This window comes from Periplaneta americana, chromosome 8 (assembly GCF_040183065.1).
Source record: "Periplaneta americana isolate PAMFEO1 chromosome 8, P.americana_PAMFEO1_priV1, whole genome shotgun sequence".
NCBI classification, from domain to species: domain Eukaryota; kingdom Metazoa; phylum Arthropoda; class Insecta; order Blattodea; family Blattidae; genus Periplaneta; species Periplaneta americana.
Genome location: NC_091124.1, coordinates 33,924,317 through 33,933,548, shown reverse-complemented (window position 1 = coordinate 33,933,548; position 9,232 = coordinate 33,924,317).

Sequence of the window (9,232 nt, the reverse complement as noted above, 5' to 3'; positions counted from 1 at the left end):
AGTTCTCCAACTTATTTCTCTAAGCTTGCTTCAAGGGACGATAAACACTGACACCTAATGGTTACGGAATATGGCTGTTATGAGAGGGCATGGTGAAGAGGACGATCTTGTTTTCTCTGACCAAAGCCAACACATCAGGACCTACGTAACTTCCATGTGAGTCCATCAACAAAAGGAAAGGTCTGTTTGGAGGGATGTTCTTCACAAAGTCACGCAGCCAATCAAGAAAGAGATCACAATTGATCCACCCATTTGCTGAGAGTCAGATACTCAGTTATCTTTAAGAATCTGGGTAGATAAAGCTTGAGACCAGTTCCTGACTAAAAAAATGTCTTGAGAGTTCCGAGAATCGAACCCACGTGCGGGTCAGAGAACAGAGTGCTGATCCCTACGCGAAGATGGTCATTATTAAATATGTATATCATATGCAAAATTTTGATTTTAATTGGCGTTAATATTCGATTACTTAATATAAATTATCTAATTATTATAAATAAATAATGTAAAAAATTTTATATATTCAAATTTGTTTTAAAATTAAGCAGATATAATTAATTAATATAGGTGATAACTAGTCATACAGGTCATGTGACGTTCATTTAACGAGTTTTCATTTGCTGTTCACTTAATTCCGTGATACAGTAATGGCTGCCAAATGTTAAAATCCTTAAGAAATTGTGCAGACAACTTAAGGTTTGTAGACTAAATCATATAAGTTAACTGACAACTGTGTACACATTCTAAATCTTCAAAGCAATCTCTATAGAAATATATATTTATACATACATATAATTATGCACATACCTGTTTTTAAAAACTTATTTTAGGATACGACACCAGGACAACTCAAACCAAGCTTCTTAGCAAGGGCGCGCTATGAAATGACTTCCTGTTAGCAGTGCACTTGTTCCCAGAAGCCCAAACTTCTTGAGATGGTAGCTGATTAGCGCTGCTATCCATTGAACAAACTACCAGCAATTTGTCATGTACACATAATTCAATGATATTCATTATATTCAGTATAACGGAATTACATGAGTCACGGAATTAGATGAGTTTACCCTACTTAAGTATGGACACTTCGCGTCGGTACCTTTGATATAGCCGGACTGATTTCAATGACCTTCAAGCCAGCTAGAGCGTGAGATTCTGCTTTCCCCCTAGAGTTGGCGCTGACATCACATTATCTAGCAGTCGACACAGCGGAAATATAACACATATAATTAATACATCTAGGTACATTATGTAATCAAATAAAATAAATTGGATCCATAAAATAATAAATCCGTCATTAACTGTAATGTGTAGACTCTAGAGTTCCTTTATAATGAGAGTTGAGACGTTGACCCCAACAACAATTAAAATATGTAATGATTTGATAGTAGTGAAAATGGAAAAACAAAACTCTAATGAGAAGTAAAACCATATAACTATGTTATGTTTTGTTTCCGTGGCGCTACAGCCCGTGAAGGGCCTAGACCGACCAGCCGGCTGCTGGCCTCACGCCCACATGTCGAAGCAGAGGTGGACGATCATCCAACCAGAATGGAGGTATCGTGTGGTTAGCACGATGATCCTCCCAGCCGTTATAGCTGGCATTCGCAACCGCATTTCGCTACCTATCGTTGCATCACGATGCTGGGTGGGCACCGGTACCATACACTGGCCGAAATTTAATGAGAAAATTTCTTCCCCCATGAGGACTCGAACCAGCGCGCATTCCGTAACGCGAGTCCTAGGCAGGATGCCTTAGACCACGACGCTACGGCGCGGGACTACCTATATTATATTATATACAAATATTAAACGAATTTGATACATAATTTTATAATGTATTATATTATTTTTTAATATAATTTATTATATCTGAAATATAAAAAAAAAATATTATTACAACTAGTTTGTCACTGAGAAATAAGGAAAAACTATTAACTTGAATTTATTTGAAGCAAAGCGTACTGGATTATGCAATAAGGTAGGCGATGTTTGGATCGTGTGTCTCAACTCATACTCAATTATTATCTTAGCCTATGATCGATTACACTAACCTCTAGTGCTTGAAAATAGAACTAAACGCCGGTGCACAGAGAAACAAAACACAGGAAAATTCGCTCAGTGTCCTTTCTTTATATCCCTATTCGCTGGTGTTACCTTGTATATAGTATATCTTTATATTATATTATATTATATTATATTATATCATATTATATTATCATATCATATAATTTCATTTTATTTTGTTTTGTTTTATTTAACGACATCTTCAGCTTTAGATTTTATTCAGTGCCCAAATTTGTGGATGAGAATTGGTAGACAAATTTTTATGTAGGTCTATGAGGGACGGATTCTTTTCTTCTTCTCCTCCTCCTCCTTCTTCTTCTTCTTCTTCTTCTTCTTCTTATTATTATTATTATTATTATTATTACCACTCTTCAAATATGTCCAGTATCCCGATGTTATTAATCTCTTCAACAACAAGTTTCCAACAAGTCAAAAAATTCGAGCACTCCCATCAGTTATGTATATTCCTTAGCAATGAAGACTGTCTTCTTTCAACACCACATTTACCTTCTGAATTACCATCCCATACAAAGCTCTCCTTCGAAAACCAAACAGTTGATCAAGTACAGCCCAATACAATAATAGACGTCAGGAGAATAATGGTGGTGGTCGTGGTGATGGTGGTCGTGGTGGTGGTGGTCGTGGTGATGGTGGGCGGGTGGTGGTGGTGGCGGCGGCGGCAAAATGGTCCCCTTATGATTAATCGAAGTCTCCGCGTGTTTGCAGTAGCCACATTCAAGACCTTACCCTTCTATACCCTTCACATTACGCCACCGGGGATAATGGTGTAATTAAATTACTGCATTATTGTCAAATATTAGAACTCGGTTCCCCTTAATTTGCAACCGGATATGCTTCCACTTGAGCCACAGTGCAGTACAAAGACCTGACTGACATGGCAGTAGATAAACAATCACATAAAATAAGTGATGAGCGAGACATTCTTGTTCAGCCTGTGCTAATGACTAACCCTTCCTTGTAGACGGCGAAGACAACGGGGCCTTTGTGAGCCTTGTCACTCCCTCCTCGCCCCGGTTAGCGCGCTTGATAAAGATGTGATTTATGCTTTCGGATGTGTCAGCAATCCTCTACCGTGACTCCAGTAGTAACATATAACTTTGTGGATGTGATTAGTGGTCGGTAGAATCGAATGTTTTGAAATTGAGTAAGTTACTCGAATACCTTTTATGAATCGAAACTTTCATTAGACTGCAAAAACTCGTGAAGATTCGGGTAATTATCTCATCTATACTAATAATAAATCTGTAGCCGAAATTTTTCTGGTAATTTTCTATTTTCCAAAAATAATTGGTCCTAACATTTATAATTAACCACCCTGAAACCGAAAATAGCTTTTTTGAAAGTTTTGTTTGTATGTATGTCTGTCTGTATGTTTGTTACCTTTTCACGCGATAATGGCTGAACGGATTTCGATTAAAATTGGAATATAAATTAAGTTCGTTGTAACTTAGATTTTAGGCTATATGGCATTCAAAATACATTATTTAAAAGGGGGGTTATAAGGGGGCCTGAATTAAATAAATCGAAATATCTAGCTTATTATTGATGTTTGTGAAAAATGTTACATAACAAAAGTTTCTTTAAAAATAATTTGCGATAAGTTTTATTCCTTGAAAAATTTTGATAGGACTGATATTTAATGAGATAAATGAGTTTTAAAATTAAAGTAACTGCCATCTAAGGCCGTGTAATGAATTAAAAAACAAATCACTTCGTCTATAAGGGGCCTTGGACAGCAACAATCGAAAAGTATGAAAGATAGCCTACAGAGAATGTTTCTCTGTTTGTATGAAGCAATATCGGAAGCTAAATTAACCGATTTCCATAATTAATTATTATTTCACCATTGGAAAGTGTAGTTTCTCTAGCTGGACATAATGCTATAATGTTATTACAGTAACTTCTGATATAATATAATATAATATTATATTATATTATATTATATTATATTATATTATATTATATTATATTATATTATATTATATTATATTATATAATTTAAGTTATTTGAAGGGTTCAGAACCATAGTGGGCCAAGCTCCATTTACTGAATACGTAGAAAACAAGGGTTAAAATTAAGTAATTCAATGGAAACCTATAACAAGTAAAATAAAATATACACATTAAATCTAAATAATGTCAATCTTCATTAAACTATGGTTGCATTTAATAAAAATTAAGAAACATGTTAAAGGAATTGTCATTGCACCAAATGAGTGTCTCTGGACCAAAATGATCGCATTTTAATTATTTGGATGCAATTTAAATTAAGTAACATATTGAACGATTAATCCTTGTATCAAACACGAATGTTCCCTGGATCAAATGTCCTATTTTAATAATGTAATTACTTTATATTTATATCTAACGGGTGCAGCGGAGCGCACGGGTACGGCTAGTATTGTCATATTTTTCACGATCTGATGTATCTAAAAAACATTCTGAGATCTAATATTTATTTAGGTACGGTATATATCAGCAATAACGTAGAATTCGCATTTCAGATGTTTCTGTTGCCTGGGTTACTCTGCAGTCTTCTTTTATTTATTTTTTCCTTTCTAGTTTGCTTTTCAAACTTTCTACCATAATAATACTGCACCATTAACCGAAGTTGCCCAGACAGATCTGCAGTCGGCATTCTTTTGTAAGTCTGAAGTTTTTATTGTTGATAATGTTGGTTTCTTCTTTACTTCCGAATGATTGGAAGAACTAAGGAAGGCAATATTCAAGTTTCTAGTTGATCAGCGCGTCTTATTTGCGTCTGATAATAAATCTAGTTTTCAACTGTTTTTAGCCCACTTTGTTTCCAAGACTACAACATGATGGTACTGGAAACCAGAAGCGGCTCGTGTGTTTTATTTACTGGCATGCGTGCCCATGAAATCATTTTATGTGACAGATATGTTGGGATGTGTTTTTCCTATTTATTAAATTAAGCACGGAATTTGTTTTCTTTCCCATGAGTCTGGTATTATTATTATTATTATTATTATTATTATTATTATTACTATTACTACTACTACTACTACTACTACTACTACTACTACTACTATTGTTCGATACATCAAAGCGGACATTAAATAGTTCTCACACTATAAAATTCGATATTTTTTTTTTCTTTAAGATTTATTTTGTAACACTTCTTGTTTAAACGAGTCAAAGTCAGGATAGGAGAAGAAATGTCTGAAGGAAGTGAAATAGGGGCAGGATTACGAAAATGATGTCCTTTATCACCCAATGCTATTCAACATCTACTTGGAGTATTTAGTGAAGAACTGTTTTCGGAACATAGGAGGGATGATAGTAGGAGGAAGAAGAATAAAGCGCATAAGATTTCCTGATGATACGGCTTTGTTAGCAGAAGATGAGATGATACTAAGGGATATGCTACTGGAGCTAAATGACAGCTGTGAGCAGTATGGAATGAAGATAAATGCAAACAAGACGAAGACCATGGTTATCGGAAGAAATATAAAGAAGGTAAACTTGCGAATTCTAAATGAGGTAGTAGAGCAAGTGGACAGTTTTAAATACTTGGGGTGCACTATAAGCAGTAACATGAGCTGCTGCCAGAAAGTCAAAAGGTGGATAGCAATGGGAAAGAAAGCTTTTAATATAAAAAGGAGTATTTTCTGCTGACATCTGGAAAAAGAACCAAAGAAGAGTCTAGTGAAGTGCTTTGTGTGAAGTGTGGCATTGCATGAGGCAGAAACATGGACTTTAAGACGAAGTGAAGAGAAGCGAATAGAAGGATTTGAAATGTGGATTTGGAGAAGAATGGAGCGTGTGAAATGGAGAGACAGAATAAAAAGTGAAGCTGTGTTGGAAAGAGTGGGTGAAGAAAGAATGATGCTAAAACTGATCAGGAAGAGGAAAAGGAATTGGTTGGGTCACTGGCTGAGTAGAATTGCCTACTGAAGAAAGGAATGGCGAACGGGAGAAGAGTTCGGGGCAGAAGAAGATATCAGATGATAGACGACATTATGATTTATGGATCATATGCGAAGACTAAGAGGAAGACAGAAAATAGAAAAGATTGGAGAATGCTGGGTTTGCAGTGAAAGACCTGCCCTTGGGCAGAAAACTATGAATAAAATGGACTCCTTGTTGATATTATTTTATGTGCATAAGTAAGACATAGGAATTCAAACAAAATTTAGTTTAGGTTATTGGCTTCAAGCCTAGGCGTTTGCAATGAAATACTCCAAAAACTTGAGTCTTGAACATGCTGGTCCTTCCCCCACCCCCACTTTTATTAACCTGTAAAATCCCCGCGGCCGGTTGGAATGTCCTTCGGTAATGAAAGCATTTCAAGAATTCTTTTCTTATTGGAAAACTTTTAGAAAACTAATCCCGCAACATGATGGCGGGATGAGGTTGGGGGGGGGGGTATGAAAGTCCAACTCTCATCAATTAATGGCCCTCTTCCCTTTTTTTTTTTTTTTTTTTTTTTTTTTCGCTCTTTCTTTAAGAGAAAGAAATTCTTCCTTCTGAAGATCTCAAAGTCATTAACTTCTTTTGTACGGTTTTAACAATGACCAACTAAAAGTTATGACATGTCAGGGATGAAAAGTCTAAAACTGTATTTATACGCTTTGTTACAACCCCCCGGATGAGGGAGGAAATGGACAGAATTGGACAGCTTGGTTTAAAATGGGATCACTACAGCGTTACGAAAACATGTTTACATCCCCCTCGTATGGAGGTTTTTGTCTGAGTGTATTTCAGCTTCTTCCTCTGTGTCATTTTGAGGGCTGAGGGGGGCATATGAGCTGTAATCCGCCCCCTTACCCCCACAGGAGAGGAAGAGAGGGATGTATTTAGGGCGGGATCATGGATTTTGTGTCTGGAAACAGGGCGGCATTGTAAAAACATTGCAGTGGCTGGATAGACCAGACGACGCCGACATCACTGCAGTGGCGGCTCGTGTGTATGCGTTACTATTCATTCAGCAGTGAAATCTGTTCGTCAGCCAGATATCTTGTTTCATCATGAGAGTGCGACTCTTTGTCTGTTTCTATTTTCTGTCATTTTTAGTGCTGTTAAGTGCTAGTGCACTTACTACCTTGAGGGCTGTTATTAATATCCCATGACTCTTAAGCACTTCTTCTGATACACCGAACAACAAATTTTTACTTTTTTGTCTTGCTCCGAAATAAAAATATATCCCTACTAATATGAGTGCCCTAAATCTGGATTTAAAATCCAAATTGCCTCATCACGTACCATTTTCCGGGGAAAATTAATTGGATTTTTTATCATAAAACTTATTTATTTTTAATTTTTTACTGCTACTGATAAAATTACAACACACTAGGGATTCAAAATGCCTCATCATAATTGAAAAATTTATACTGGATACAAAAATGATGGTACATAGTTTAAAACACAACAACAATAAAAATATTTCACGCGCATAATGAGAAAAATCTCGGAATTTGAACTTACATTTAAATAATTTTCTAGATGACTTTTGTTCATAACTGAACCTGGGACTATATTTTAGAAGGAACCAACAATAGTCTGCAAGCATGCTGGATGATGATTTTCCTTTATATCGCCTTTTCATTTTAAATAAATGGTTCAGAACCATAGTGGGCCAAGCGCCGTTTATTAAAAACGGAGAAAGCAAGGGTTAAAGTTAAATGAATACTATAGTTTAATGAAGATTGACATATCATTTAGTTTTAATGTGTATACTTTATATTAAGCTACTTGCTATGTGTTTCCATTGAATTATGGTGATAACTTCATTTTAACCCCTGTTTTCTACGGTTTTAGTAAATGGCGCTTGGCCCACTATGGTTCTGAACCCTTCAAATATTTCTTGATGAAATATTTCCCCATGCTCGTCACTTACCGCTCCAAAGTTAGGAGGAAAGAAATCCAAATGAGAATGTAAAAAGTGTATTTTGAGAGACATATTACACTCCATTTTGTCATATGCACCCAAGATGGTTTCCACAACAAGTTCTATGTAGTTGTCTGCCCTAGAATTTCCAAGGAAATTTGAGCAAACGACTTTGAAAACGCGCCATTTTTTCTGTAACGGAAAGTTTTTCCTCAAAGGGTCAGCCGTAACTTTGTGAATTTGTGGACCGATGAAAATGCCCTCTTTTAATTTGCCTTCACTCAAACTGAAAACCACAGCCTTGTTTGTTCATTGCATAGACCTCACTTTGAACTGTTATGAAATTTACTTAATAGAAGAGACCAATATCTGTTTATTAGAAGTACAAAAGAACATGCCAACGACCATAATAAACAGGGACTAAGCCATAAACTTATAAAATGCATTAGCTTTTGTTTTGGTTTATACCCCCAACCCGCGCCAATGTTTCCTGGAGGAGCGCTTATCGAAAAGTGAAATCATAGCGTATCTCAAAAACCTTACGTGATACGAAGAAAAGAGATGCATTTTCGGATTCAGCGCACATCAATCCATAAGGGACACGTTGTTTTAAGTTGGAGCAAAGTTCTTCTTTTTCAGTGATAATTTAGTAACTAAATTTTATTTTCTTCTGTTTACTTTTCTTCTTTTTTCCTCCATAACTGTTCTTCCTCTTCTTTTTTTCTACAGAGTAAAGAGGGGTAATTTGAATAACGGATAAATATGGATAATGCTAAGGTTTTAGGAGCACTAAAATAAAACGTGCGACGCCATGTTGAAAAGTGATAGGTAGTGAAAAGAAGGCAATCTTTGTGAATTCTCTCTCTATAAATCAGATCCTTCAAGCTGAACTGGAAATCTAGATATTTTTTTTTTTCTGTTGGAAGGTGTGTAGCAAAATTCATATACATTGACAGCTTATTAGTAATATACGTTACAAGAGCGGTATGTTGACGTTTTCATGTTCGAGGAAAAGATTGAAAAAGCGAAACGTAGTTGAGCTTTTTTAATTTCTGAGAACATGAAAACAAACATACCGCACGTGTATCGTACATTATTTTGTGCGAAGATCGTTTATTACATAGCTGAAAGACGAATTTCTAATTAGTTGCAATGAAATCTCCATGTTGGTTTCTGTTTAATGACGCCAACTTCGGAACATCAAAATATCTTTCTTCAACATTGTTGCTATAAAATGTTTTCTGTGTTTACTATACTCCAGCAGGCCGTGATATACGTCTGTCTTTTTTTTCCCCCAGTC